At 35.2% G+C, this 15,332-nt stretch overlaps 1 protein-coding gene and 1 pseudogene across 1 annotated transcript in view; one reads left to right on the top strand and one right to left on the bottom strand.

The window, feature by feature from the left end:
* Thsd7b (thrombospondin type 1 domain containing 7B) overlaps window positions 1-15,332 on the top strand; it is a 798,478-nt gene that overhangs the window by 667,887 nt on the left and 115,259 nt on the right. The window lies entirely within an intron of this gene.
* LOC138838739 (low molecular weight phosphotyrosine protein phosphatase-like) lies at window positions 7,204-8,293 on the bottom strand (annotated as a pseudogene).

Genomic DNA, 15,332 nt, shown 5'->3' with positions numbered 1-15,332 from the left:
GATTCACTATCATCCTTGTTAAAATGGACATCCTTTTCCTGATCTATTGCTAAAATCCCCTTATGCTAAAATGTCCATCTTCCCAGTGCATCCAAACCAACAAGCCCCTGAAGTGTCCCCTTGTATGGCAATCACTAGAGATGTTAAAAGGACAAATTCCCAGATACCACTGTAGACTCTCTGAGTCTGAGTGCTTAAGCACTTCTGATACACATTGATATGTCGATAGTTAGGATAAAGAGTACAATGATGTAGGAGAAAGCATGCTTTCTAATATAGTGCATTCCAGACTCATCTTTCTACTTATATATTTTCCATCTACACAAAAACCTAGTCACGGGCTGGGAAGGTGGCTCAGTGGTAGAGCGCTTGCCTTGCATGCCTGAGGCCCTGGGTTCGATTCTTCGGTACCACATAAGCAAAAAGAAAAAAAAAACTAGTCACTTTTCTTCAGCATACCATTCTCTGATTATTAAATTTTCATGTACATAATTTTTTTTCCTTAAAAAGTCTTTTCCTTCACCTTTTAACAAATCCCCATTTCTCATTAGTAGACAGAAGCTACATTAAATCATTCAGAATTATCTGGCTTTTCACACAAACAGTTCTTATCCTTTCTAAGTGAGTTGTTGTTTTTATGAATTATTCATTCTACAGGACTGTCAACTGTTTCCCTTGTTGCACTTTCTCCACTAGAGTATAAGCAACCCAAATGTGATCACTATTATTAAATGTCTATAGAGTAAATTAATGAAAGAATGAATGATTCATAGTGACTGGTATTAGGCATTCAATGATAGAACAAAAAGAGGTTTACAATAGAGCAGGAACATTAGCTCATTTGCTTAAAAGTTATTTAGAAACATATGTCCTATGGGGGCTAACAGAACAATATTTGACCCAGAGGTAAAGGTATAATCCCACTTAAGATCTCAGACAGAAAATAAGAGTTGAGCTTTGAATGAGATAAAAACAATAATCACTATATGCAAGCAAATATGCTCAAGAAAAATGGTATTATAAAGAATTTAGAATCTTCCTATGAATTTCTGAAGGAAAAGCGTGGCTGCTATGCACCTGGTTTTTGAGAGACCATAGGCAATTTCATAACATAAAAAAATAAAATAGAAATTTTAAGCTTTCCAAGAGAAATAAATTAAAAATATTTTAATTCTTTCTTTGAATGTTTATTTTTATTGTAAAAGCAATGTACAGAGGGGTTGCAGTTACATAAGTCATGTAATGCGGGCATTTCTTTTTGAACAGCTTCACCTCTTCCCTTGTTTCCTCCCAGTTTTCCCTCCCAACTTCCTTCCCCACGAATTGTACAGTTCATTTTCAGCAGTGTCTAGTGAGTATCACTGCTGAATTAGTTCAACCATTGTCCACCATTTCTGTGCTTCTCCTTCCCCTCTCCAAATCAGATAAACTTACATACAAGACAAAAGTACAGAAATCTATAATAGTGACAAAAGCAGAAAAACAGAAAAATAAATACATAAACAAATCACAAAACATAAAATAAAAATCAGTTTCCATTTCTTAGAGTACATTCAGAAAGCATCATTTTATATGATCATATGCACATAGTTATTGAGCCTTTATATGTTCAGGCCACACTATAGACACCAGCATAACCATGTTCATTGCAGCATTATTTACCATGGTCAAGAGATGGGATCAACCTAGCTGTCCCAACATGGTATACATACCCAATAGAATTCTATGTTTCCATTGTAAACAATGATATTGCCCTATTAATAAAGAAATGGAAAGTCTTGGGGAAAAATTTATTAGGTGAAGCCAGACCCAAAGAAACATAAGTTGCATGTATTCCCTCATTTGTAGTAATTAGAATGTACCTACAAATAGACACAATACATAGTAAAAGACAAAATATTACACTTCAACGTGATAAATTAAACAGGACCCTAAACATGGGTGGATATGCTTAGGAGAAGATCGCGAAGGCTCAAAAACTATGTACATATGATCATATAAAAGTATGTTTGTTGAAACAAAATTAATTTTATTACCTATATTTTTATAAAAAGTTTACCATTCAACATGTCAGTTTATATGTACAATGCATCTTGATCAATATCACCCCTTTAAATAACTTCCTACTTATCCTGTCATGGTTGAAATGAGACAAGATATCAGAAACAGAGAAATTTATAGTGTGACATCTAACTACACAGAAGCATGCAAAAAATCTTACTGCATATTTGAAATTTGATTGACAAGAAGATGATAATACATTAATATCTGAAGGGAAATGAAGTATCTTTTTAGTAGTGATTGGGAAAAATTAAGTGGAAAAGAGTTTTGAGGATTTTTTTCTTTTTTCATTTCTTTCCAAGTATTGGCTGTTAATTGAAAACCAGTTGCCATTTGTAGCATTACATGCTCCTGTGTCACACTTGGGAGATTTAGAGTTAAAACTTTGCAAGTCTAAAGGAAACAATCAGTTTCCTATAATTGCTCCAGCAATTCTCTACAGAGATGTGTCTGCCTCTTGTATGCTTTGCAATACTTAATTATTGACTAAATTATAAGTCAAGGAGCTCTGGAAATACACCCAGTATAAGCCAGGTTTACAATTGGGACATCTGAACATTGCTTCATAGAGTGTGTTCTATACAAAATTTAAGGACATTTTTATATATTTGTCTTCCAAAAAAACCTCTGTGCTAAAATAAGATTGAAAGGTATGGTATTAACTAATTTTAGTTAATTTGCATATGATTAAATAAAGCTTCATTCTATGTACTATATTTCTTATAGATCCATCTATAGATGCACATTTGAATGATTTAATAACTTGGCTATTTTGAATAGTGCCATGATAAACATGGGTGTGCTGGGATCTTTAGAGTAAACAGACTTTGACTATTTTACATATAAACATCACATAGCTGGACCATATGGATGTTCTCTAATATTTTGAACAACCTCCATACTGATTTCCATAGTCACTGGACTAGTTTACATTTCCAACAATAGCATGTACGTATTGGCTGGAGAGAGAGTAAGAAATGTGTTAACAAGTATTTGCATATATACATATATTGTGGTGTTGGGGATCAAATCCAGAGCCTTGCACATACTACAGGTGGATTTTTTTAATGGGTCATTTCATGGATTTATAGCCTTTACTTTTGACTATGAAGATGCTTTTTTGTTGTTGCTGTTGTTGTTGGTCATGAGGCTTGAACTCTAGGCCTGGGCGCTGTTCCTCAGCTCTTCAGCTCAAGGTGAGCACTCTACCACTTGAGCCACAGTGCCAGTTCTGGCTTTTTCTGGTTATATGGTGCTGAGGAATCAGACCCAGGGCATCATGCATGCAAGGCAAGCACTGTACTACTGTGTCACCTTCCCAGCCCTGAAGAGGCTTTAAAATGATCTATTCAACCATTTTATGAATTGCATAAAGACAATTCTGAACATGGCTAAATAACTTTCCAAGTCCACAATGTTTCTCAGTAATTAGGTCTGTGATCCCTATTGTAACCTCTGAGAATGTGGTACTCGCACACAACTGAAACTGAATTTATAATTAATGACAGTATGAATGGTACTTTATATTATTTTATTTTAATTTTGGCTGTTGGTCATGGGGCTTGAACTCTGGGCCTGGGCACTGAACCTCAGTTCTTCAGCTCAAGGCTAGAGCTCCTCTACTTGAGCTACAGTACCACTTCCAATTTTCTGGTGGTTTATTGGAAATAAAAAATCTCATGGACTTTCCTGCCCTGGCTGGCTTTGAACTGTGATCCTTAGCTCTCAGCCTCCTTGGTAGCTAGAATTACAGGTATGAGCCACCAGCACCTGGCTTGAATTATACTTCTTGAATATAGAAAATTATTTCTACAGTTAAAGCATGATGAAGCTTCTAGACATCCTGACTATTGGGTTTTATCTGAATCATGATTCTGTTTATCACTAGGCTCTTTTGTATCTACCAAGATAGGGAGATGACCTATCAGAGGCATGCTGTTATGGGAAAAATTGGGAGACCGAAAAGGTCATTGGTAAGGAGTGTGTGTAAGTCCATTTTGTGGGGCTGTAACAGAATAATAGGTTTTTGTGATTTATTTTAAAATACAAATATCTATTCCACAGTTTAGGAAGCTGTAGTGATCAAGATCAAGATGATGTAGGAACTGTTTTCTAGTAAAGGCTGCCTCCTCCAGATGGAAGAAAGGCTGAGTTCTCACAGGCAGAAGATAGAAGAGCAATAGGCCAAAGTTTGCATGAAGCCTCTTTTGTAGGATCACTTCTAAAAGATCCAATTTCCAGCATCGTCATATAAGCAATAACTGAATTTTTGATGGGGCATAGGTAAATGGTAGTAGGATGGCTTCTGATTGAATATAGACCTCATCCTTGGAGCCAGGAGGTAGAAACATGATGGCAGGAGGCTAGAAAGAGTAAATAGAAAATAACAAAACATGTATTCATTTGGGCTAGTATCAATGTTTGAACTCACAGCCTTGCCACTCACTCGGACTGGCACCTTACAAGATAAACTATGACTGTAACCTGGCTTCTTGTTATTTTTGGAGTGGACTGCCACAGAATTTTTACCTTGGCTAACTTTGAACAGCAATGCTCTGAATCTCAGCATCCTGAGTAGCTAGTCTTATCATTACAAGTCTTTTTGGAAGCATGAATAAACTAAAGTATACAGAACCAAGAGTCGGACACATTTTTAAATGACTGTGACAGCATTTGATCCTACGAGGAATTTGGCAAGAGTTGAGTAACTGAAATTAGGATAGAGAGGAATGTGGGCATCATTGACCCTTTAATTTCAGTATATAACCAGAGTAAAGAGTTTTCATATCTATACTAATGGACAATATGTGGTTTCGATTTGTCTGTCTCCTTCACCTTCCTATTGTTAAGTGGTATCTTTAAAAGTCACTACCATTTGTTTGTACAACCAGAAAATAAAGTACAATCACAGTGATCTGATTTATTCTATTGGAGGCAGGAAGTATAGATATTCTATTCCAAGACAGTGACATCTGACCTTGTTAAGTTATACATCCTTCTTTCCTCTGAAGTATAGCAATTGACAGCACAGTATTTATATTGCCTGGACACTGAGGTAAGTAAAATAAGCTCACCAGAGCATGATGTTTTCTGCAATTAATGATGACAGTTGGGATTAGTATTGAACTCAGTATAGGTTCCCTTGCCTCATTCCTATCTTCAACAAAGGATGAATATGGCTCAAGTAAGCAGTGAGTAGGTACAGAGGTAGACACCCAGACAAGCAACTATTAAGCACTTCAAATCCAGTGAACAGCAATCTCAATGAAATTTCTATGAAAGCTATGTTCATATCTTATTTTCTATACCGCATTTTTACACAATAAAATTGTGTGATAATTCATGTAATTATACCAATAATTATCTAATAATTGCCATAATTAACCCAGGATTCCCTTGAGGGGAAAGACAACTGACCAGTTACACCTGCATCAGCTAATTTCAGGTGCAATCATTTTTGCATGCAATTTTTTTACACCTATAATTAATTGGCAGGACTCAAGTTAAATGTAAGACAAAAGCATCTATGTTACCATTGTTCATGATATTCAGGAGCTTTATACCGCTACCTAGTGGTGCAACACTAATTAATTATTGTTTGAAATTTTTAGCACAGTGTCTTTCTGGAATGACATGGAGACTTTGGTTGAATTGTGTTTTCCTGCTCTCAGAATATCAAATAGAACTTTCTTAGAAGAAAAATGAGCCAAGTCTACAGCTCATAACCAAACAGAAATGATTAGTCTTCTATAATATATACAAAGATAGTGTATTGACAGAGCAAAGTGGACTTGAAGAATAGTTGTAATTTTAATTTTGGAGTTGACTATTAAAGAAGCAAAAAATTCTGATTTCCTTAGTTAATGTTCTTGTGTAATACTGAGAACATGGGTGTTCAATAAATGCTGAATGAATGAACAAATGAATAAGATTGCAACTATTTTAGGATAATTTCATTTGGGATTTTTTAAATTTTAAATTTCTTTTTTTAAGAATGCTAAAAATTTATTTCACCAATGTTCCTTATTTTGTGTTGTTATTTTGAAGCAAGCTATAGCCCAGGCTGGCTTGAACTTATGATCCTCCTGCTTCAGCTTCCCTAGTGCTAGATTTGCAGGTACAAACCACTATTCCTTGCTTCTGTCTTAAACATGTAAAGTGTGTACTATGAGTAAACTGAGCTAAAATATTTCTTAGATAGGCAGAGGAGCTGCTATCAGTAGAGTTATTGTGACTCTGTAAGAGGCCAGATCAGCACCATACATGGGGAGCAACAGCATTAAACAGTTCTAGGCAGGCAACATGCCAGGTAGAGACCACTGTCCAGGTCTTCAGGAGCTCAGGTCATTATTATTTCACTGACTTGTATTTTGTTCTTCCATACTTACTTGTTCCACTGTTTTGTAATCAGGGCAAACTGAGAAGTTCAACTAGTCAATTAACTTCCTCAAACTAAAACCTTTTATTCTTGGGTAAATAAAACTAATTGTCACCTAAAATTATTTTTTCTTTTTTATTGTGAATATACTGTACAGGGATACAATTACATGAGCAAGGTAATGAGTACATTACTTATTAAGCATTGTTGCCTCTTCCTTTGTTTCCACTTCCCATCCCTTACCATCCCCTCCCCCAAAGTTGTAAAGTTTGTTTTTCATTTATTTCTTTATTTATTTTTGTTTTTTAAAAAATTTTTATTCTGAAAATACCATACAGAGGGGTTGCATGAACAAGGTAATGAGAACATTACTTCTCAAGCATTGTTGCCTCCTCCTTTTTTTCCCCTTCCCATCCCTTCCCATGTCTTCCCCCCCTTCCCCTCTGCTCCCTCCCCCAGCTTTTTTGTTGCAAAGGGTCCATCTGTATCCTTGTTTAGACAATTGTTTTGTTCCCTTCCCTTCCCCAAATTATACCAACATCAAATACAGTGAAAACAGGGGTTATACCATGGGGGAGGGACATACAAAGTAACAAAGAAATTATCTCATAAATATGTTAGAAACAATAGCAAGCAAGAAAATTTTAAGATAACAAAGACTAAGTCAGCTGAAGAAACAACAGGGGTTGGGGCTAAGGAACGCTACTACATGTAGGCACAAGACTAGTGGGTGAGTTGTTGGCTTAGCTGTGGGCAGTGCTAGCCTAGTGGGCCTTCTCTAGGAAGGCTCTGCAGCACAAGACACTGCTGCTACACAGCTCGAAGTCAGTGTAGTTTCCATAATAGGGATGTTCAATAATGAGCTGTTTAAAAGTATCACATAGTACATTATAAGTATGTTAAAAACAATAGCAAGCAAGAAAAACATACTGTGTCCCTGTCTTTGGGTTCATTTTACTTAACATCATCTTATATGGTCAGATGTACATAGCTTTAAAATATCTTTTTTTTGGCGGGGGGTGTTGTGGGGCTTGAACTTGGGCCAGGGTGCTGTCCCTCAGCTCTTCAGCTCAAGGAGAGAGCTCTACTTCTTGAGTCACAGCGCCCCCGATAATGTCATTCTTTTGTTTCTTTGGTATGTTCTTCCCCCAAAGTATAATTCCTGTTTTCTCTGTATCTGATTCACATGTCCTGCATCTTGTATATACATTTTTATAATTTGGGGAGGGGAAGGGATATAACAAAATACTGAAATAAGGATACAGGTTGACCCATTGTAACAGTAAGATTTACAAGACACTATGTTGAAAAAGAACTTTACAATTGGGGGTGGGGTGGGGAGGAGTTGGGGAGGTGGGGAGGGAAGGGATCATAGGGGACAAACAAAGGTGGAGGTAATAATGCTTGATAGGAAATGTGCTCATTACCTTTCTCATGTAACTGTAACCCCTCTATACAGTACTTTTACAATAAAAATATATATAGAAAAAGTAATGAGTTGTTTTTGTGGATCATAGCTCCCAAGTAGTTTGATTTTAGTTTGTAGTTTTTAACTTGATTACTTTTTCTATTTAAATCTCTCAGATTGTTTTCATCCATACACAGTATGTAATCGAATGTAGCGAAGTCTTCTTTAGTAACCTGTCTTGCCTTATGGGCTGTGCTAATGTCATGATTTTTTAGGTCTAGGGCACAGCCCACGTTCCAGTCAGAAATAGCATCTCTGTCAATCACCTAGTTATCTGAAACATCTTGGTCAGCTACAAGTTTTCTGAAAACTGCTTCTGCAATGGGTGACTGGCAAATGTTACTCAGACACAGGAATAGCACAGACTTGGAACCGCGTTCTGCCATCTTCCTGGATGGTCACTGGCACCTCTTGTTTTAATTTCTTAAGTCTTGTACAAAGAGGTTTCTGTTCAATCATGTCATTTTGTGAGTATAACACATTCTGATCAATATCAGGACCATTTTGGATATGTACCTTACAATACAGCTGACCAAATCCATTGTGCTAGTTCTTCTGCATATTAAATGCCAGTATGGGATGTTTTTCTAAACATATAAAGCTATTATAGTCTCAGTTCTTAATAGAGAAATCTTGAATTTTTGTATTACTAAATACTAATTACTATTGAAAAAACTGGCAGAGATCTAATTATAGAACAAAACATAGATTAAACGAAAAAAAGAATTATTTTAGATTATTTTGCTTCATGTCTTTGCTAACTTACTAATTTCCTATAAAACACACCGGATTTTTAGTTTATTTGATGAGTTCACAGCCCTTGAGGGGGAAATTAATGGCTTTGAAATAAGACTTCTTTATTTGTGTAAAAAATTAAATGGTTTTCTATTAGCCACTAAAATGCTTGCTCATGGGACAAACATTTGTTGTGTCCCTCAGAGTGTGTTTTAAAATACAGAAGAAAAGCCAGGTACCAGTAGGACAGGCCTGCAATCCTAGCTACTCAGGAGGCTGAGAGCTGATGATCATGGTTCAAAGCCAGCCGGGACAGAAAAGTCCCAATGAGACTCTCATCTCCAATTAACTACTCAAAAACCAGAAGTGGTACTGTGGCTCAAATGATAGAATGCTAGCCTTGAGCAAAAGAGGCTCAGAGACAGCTCCCAGGCCCGGAAGTCAAGCCCCACATTCGACAAAAACAAAAAACAAAAAACAAAAAATCAAAAAAAACCAAATAGGGTTACAGGTAGACACATTGCAACAATGAGATGTAGAAGATGTTATGTCGAAAATGAACTTTTCAACTTTGGCACGGGGTGGGGGGGGGGGGAAGAAGGGGGAGGGGACCGCGAGGGGGGATGGAAAGGGATGGGAAGGGGAAACAAAGGAGGAGGCAACAATGCTTGATAAGAAATGCACTCATATATGGGAAGGGAAGGGAAGGGAAAACAAAGAGGAGGCAACAATGCTTGATAAGAAATGTATTCATTATCTTGCCCATGTAATTGTAACTCCTCTGTACGGTATTCTCACAATAAAAAAAAAAATTTAAAAAAAAGAAATGCACTCATTACCTTGCCCATGTAATTGTAACCCCTCTGTAAGGTATTTTCACACACACAAAAAAAAATTTTGTAAAAAAAAAAAAAAACAAGAGCAGGACAAAGTTGGCCTTCTTGCATTTCATTATTCTTTCTTGTCTATTTACAGAGCTTTACGACCCCACTGTGGATTTTTAAATAAGTAATATTTGGAATTTTATAATTAAAATTAAGAATACATGTTAGATAATTTATGACATACAGAAAAATATATACTTACATGGACAAGTAATGTGTGCATTTATATGTAAAGTCATATATATATTGTTCTATATATAATAGATCATATATGCAATTTATAACGTGATCCATATAAAATGTGCAATTACTCAGGAAGGCACAATGAAATAACATATTTCTTAGCAATGTATCTTAAATGTGTTGGAGAAGACAAAATAGATGTCTTTTTCTCTTCAGTCACCAAAATGTCTTTAGGTGCAAATGACAATTTTTTCATAAATTAATTTCTTCTTAAAGAGTTAATCCCTGAATTTCCTCTATATTAGGAAGATTCCTCTTCTCATACTATTCAGAATCTCAAACAATAGGAAACAAGTAGAATAAAATAAAATCTGGTATTCTTGCACTGGTTATATCAACCAAAGACACTTTCCTTTTGGTCATATGAAAGACAGCTTTCTAGTTTGTATAGTTTTATTATTAGGTTTAGACCTACCTAAATCCAACAAGTTCATCAGTCCTCCTCCATAAATCTATCTTTCCCTCCCTCCATTGACCCCCCTAAGATGTAAATAGTCCACAGCCAAAGCCCTAGGAACATTTTACCTGTCATTATTATTGCTTTATTGTTTGGACTTGTTTGTTTGCAATCTTTCATTTTTATAAAGAAATCGTTTAGTAACATAGTCCATTTTATTCCAAAACAATTTGTAAATGTTACATAAATAACTCCTCACAAAAGAAAGCTCTGTGTTTTAAATACAACACTACATTTGTTTTGATGTAGTCACAGCCTATGAGCCTTCACCTATGTGACCTGTCTTTGTAGCTTATTGGGAATTAAGTGAGTTATATACGATTGAACAGACCGTAAAGAACTAGCCCTTTGCTTTTGCCTCTCTGGTTTGTCTGTTTGATTGATTCCCTTTCTTCTCATGTAGGAGCATAATAAGAATAAATTAAATAATTTGATTATATTTTCAGTTTTCTCTTTAAAAATCACTCTAAAATCTAAAAGAAAATCAAACATTTTAACTTTGCCTGAGCACACATGTGAGTGTATTCATGTGTTGGTATGCACACACAATTAATGCTACTAGAAAAGAAGATTATTTTGTTCTAATTTTGGTTATAGGGTGTTTGAATCACTGATTGTTTTCCTAGTCCTTCAATTTCCTAGTCCTTCAAAAGTCCTTTTGTCTTTCATCCAAGTTTCTTCCTTTCTTTCTGACTTTTGCACTATTGAGCATAAATCATTACCTCTTTTTCTGTCCTTTTACCTGTTTATGGGGGGTATAAAAGGATTAATAAAAACAGGGTTTTAACAGCAGTGTGTCTATTTTTAGAGCTCTTGGTGGCTATTATGTTGTGTGAAGCAATCCCTTTTATGTCACTAGGAGCATAAGAGCATTTTATGGTCAACTGGAAGCTACAATCAAGAAAAAATATTGTTGATGATATTCTTAGGCATTACATATTTTTATCTCACCTTGTTTATGGAGGAGAAGACAATAGAGATGTTCTTAGGAGGGACTGGAGTTTGAGTTGTGTCTATATTGCTCAGTTTGGCTTTTCTGTTTTGTCAACTCTAAAATGTGTATTTTTCTTAATTTATTTTTATATCAATCCACTAAGTTAAAAATAAATGCTTAAATTATGAGAAGATTTAATACATCTCATGTTAAAGCTATAGACTATCAATATATAGTTTTCCTTCTCCCCAGTTTTAATATGTATAGAAACTGATACATAGATCAATGAATAGCAAATATGTCTTTAGCATGATTAGATGAAGTTCCAAAACATGAAGCTGAAAGCATATTTATTATGATTATACCAAATAGTTTTTGTATAAATGACATATAATAATATATCTATGAACTTAATATAGCATGCTTAACATAGAATATCATATAGATAGATATAGATATAGATAATTAGTAGAAAAAATATTAAGCATATTCACTTAATACACCCTCTCAGGACTGAAATTAGATTTGATATCTTCTTTAGTTATTTATTGATAGATTCTTGTTTTCTCTATTGTTTTATAAGGCATATTTCAAATATTCTTTAAGTTTTTTTTTAACTTAAGTGTATTTAATGTCTTGAAACATTTGGATGTGGTGGTTCTTCCTTATAATCTCAGAACTTTGGATACAAGTTAGGAGGATGTTAAGTCTGAGGTCTGCCTGAGCAACATACAGAGCTCAGGACCAGCTAGGACTGAAATTAGATTTGATATCTTCTTTAGTTATCTATTGATCGATTCTTGTTTTCTCTATTGTTTTATAAGGCATATTTCAAATATTCTTTAAGTTTTTTTAACTTAAGTGTATTTAATGTCTTGAAACATTTGAATGTGGTGGTTCTTCCTTATAATCTCAGAACTTTGGATACAAAGTTAGGAGGATGTCAAGTCTGAGGTCTGCCTGAGCAACATACAGAGCTCAGGACCAGCTAGGGATGTACATAATACCAAAGGATACAGAACTCAGTGACAGAGTACTTGCCTACCATATACATGATCCTGATTTTGATACCCTGCATTGAAAACAAATTTTGAATGCAAGTAAAATTAAGAATGAGTTCCAATAATTGAAATTGATAACAAATTTATTCATGTTTTCCTTATGGTCAATATTTTAGATCTAAATTTTTCTAAATCAGTATTCACTTTAAACACACACATCTATATCAATTCTCTCAACTCACATTCATATACTAGACTGAAAATTCATTATCAATGGGAGTAGAAATGAACTGTATGCTGGAACATACATGAAGTTGTTCATATCACCTTAGAAGCTGACTTAATTACCATTTGTATTAGCTCTCAATGACATTTATAATCAAGATATGAATAAATCAGCTTGCATGAAAATGGATTGGAGCGTCAATCCCTGTATCTTTAAGTGTAATAACCCATGCAACTTGAGGCTTAATGTATCTTCTCACATCTTCTTATCTGGTAGTCCAATTCTCATATTCGTTGTATAGTACACCTTGCTCAGTTCCTAACCTACAAACAAGTAATTATTTATGAAATGAACAATTATTTAATAGATCCTAGTTGTCTTTTCCCAAAACAAAGCTAAAAACAAGGTAGTATAAGTTCTTAAAAAATGATATTCTAGTAAAGAAATAGATTGCAAGGAAATCCATGCACACACACACATATGTACATGTGCATAGTATACACACATATACACACAAATATACAGAATTGCAGAAAATGATAGGTAATGTGAAGATCAGGGCTGTGATCATGTGTAATATGAGGATTGTAAGTTATGTGAAAATCTGGCATTAGTTATAAAAAATGAATAATATTTTGATATGTGGAAATGGAGTTGACCCACTGGGAAAATTTTTTCAATCAATTTTGGCCTATTAGTTTTAACATAACAGCTGTATTTTTCAGTATAAACAGACTAAAGTAATTTGAACAAAAATGAGGAAATGAGTGAAAGCTGGATCTAGAGGTGAAAACAATCGAAATACTGTGGTATATATACACAACGGAATTCTATGCCTCCATCAAAAAGAATGACATTGCCCCATTTGTTAGGAAATGGAAAGACTTGGAAAAAATTATATTAAGTGAATTAAGCCAGGCCCAAAGAAAAATAGGTCCCATGGTTTCCCTTATTTGCAATTACTAGTATATATCTGAGTCAAGCAGAAAAGATCAGATAAGATGATGTTAAACAAAATGTACCTCAAGATAAGGACACAAGTGGTTTTTTCTTTCTTGTTATTGTTTCTAACATATTTATAAGGTACCATGTGATTTTTTTGTTGCTTTGTATGTCCCTCCCCCAAGGCATAACTGTATTTGATGTTGGTATAATTTGGGAGCGGGAGGGAAAAAACAAATTGCTTAAATAGGGATGCATATTGACCCATTGCAACAATGAGATGTACAAGATGCTATGTTGAAAAGTGAACTTTACAATTTAGGCAGGTGGGGGGAGGGGATGTCGTTGTGGAGGTGGAAGGGAAGGGATGGTAGGGGGAAAACAAAGGAGGAGGCAATAATGCTTGATAAGAAATATACTCATTACCTTGCCAATGTAACTGTAACCCCTCTGTACAGTATTTTCACAATAAAAATCTTATTTAAAAAAATAGAAATACTGAAGAGAGTTTGAGGAAGAACAACAGATGCTTGATCTTATTTAGAAATTATATGCTTTAGGCAAAGATTAAGTTGTTATGACTGTAAGATTAAAGAAATAAAAACAGAACAACAGAAAAAAAAAAAAACAAGAGAAGCCGGGCACTGGTGGCTCATGCCCGTAATCCCAGCTACCACCCCATTTGTTAGGAAATGGAAAGACTTGGAAAACTTATATTAAGTGAAGTAAGCCAAGCCCAAAGAAACATAGGTCCCATAGTTTCCCTTATTTCCAATAACTAGTATAGATCTAGGATAATTTTACCAGACAAGCAGAAAAAGTAAAAAAACTACATACATATGACCATATAAGATGATGATTTCACTTAGCATTAAGTGAAATGAACCCCAAGATAGGGGCACAAGAGGTTATCTTTGTCCCTGTTGTTTTTAATGTACTAGGCGATTTTTTTTGTTTCTTTATATGTTCTTCCCCCATGGCATAACTCCTGTTTTCACTGTATTTGACTCTGGTGTCCTGCATCTTGTGTATACATTTTTCTAATTTGGGGAGGGGAAGGGAAATAACAAAATTCTGAAACAAGGATATAGGTTTACCCATTGTAACAGTGAGATGGACAAGACACTATGTTGAAAACGGATTTTACAACTTCCGGGGGGAGGAGGAAAGAGGAGTTGGAGAGGTGGGGAGGGATGGTAAGGAAAAGACAAAGGAGGGGGTAACAATGCTTGATAGGAAATTTACTCATTACCTTACTCATGTAACTGTAACCCCTCGGTATAATATCTTTTAAAAACTACAACAACAACAGAAGAAAAGCTGGACACCAGTGGCTCATGCCAGTAATCTTAGCTACTCAGGAGAGATCGCAGTTCAAAGCCAGCCTGGGCAGCAGTGTTGGTGTGACACTCAGAAAACCGGAAATGGTGCTGTGGCTCAAGTGGTAGAGTGCTAGCCTTGAGATGAAAAGCTGAGGGACAGCGCCCAGGCCCAGAGTTCAAACCCCATGACAGGAAAAAAACAAAAACAAAAAACAGAGGGTAAAGAACACCAGTAATTTCAATTTAGTTTTTCATGGTACACTTCAATTCATGTTCATGTCTAGTATGATTATTAATAGTTTTAGAAAGTTCTTTGTTATGATCCTGAGGAATGGTAAAAGGTACTTTTCATTACTTTATTACCCCACAGAAATTTAGCTACACATATAGAAGAAATTTCTTATTATTACTGAGAGAACTTTCTGCCTTGTTAGTATTAATCACGCAATAATTATTTTCCCTGTACAAATTTTAAGTAGCATTGCATGAACTGAAAGCAGATTGTTGTGGCAAACCTTAAATTACGAAGATGTCTTCCTAAAACCATAAGCTTTCGGCAAACCAAAAAGCCTGGGTATCGACATGAAAGCAACAATGAACCACACAAAACATTCTAGTTTCCATGGCCAGGGATCTAAATTGCAGTCCAATCATGGCCATCATCAAATTTGTCAAGGCAGT

This window comes from Dipodomys merriami, unplaced genomic scaffold, assembly GCF_024711535.1.
Source record: "Dipodomys merriami isolate MVZ:Mamm:240054 unplaced genomic scaffold, mDipMer1.0.p SCAF_1, whole genome shotgun sequence".
NCBI lineage: Eukaryota > Metazoa > Chordata > Mammalia > Rodentia > Heteromyidae > Dipodomys > Dipodomys merriami.
Note: the sequence above shows the minus strand (reverse complement) of the source record. Positions and strands in the feature narration are given on the sequence as shown.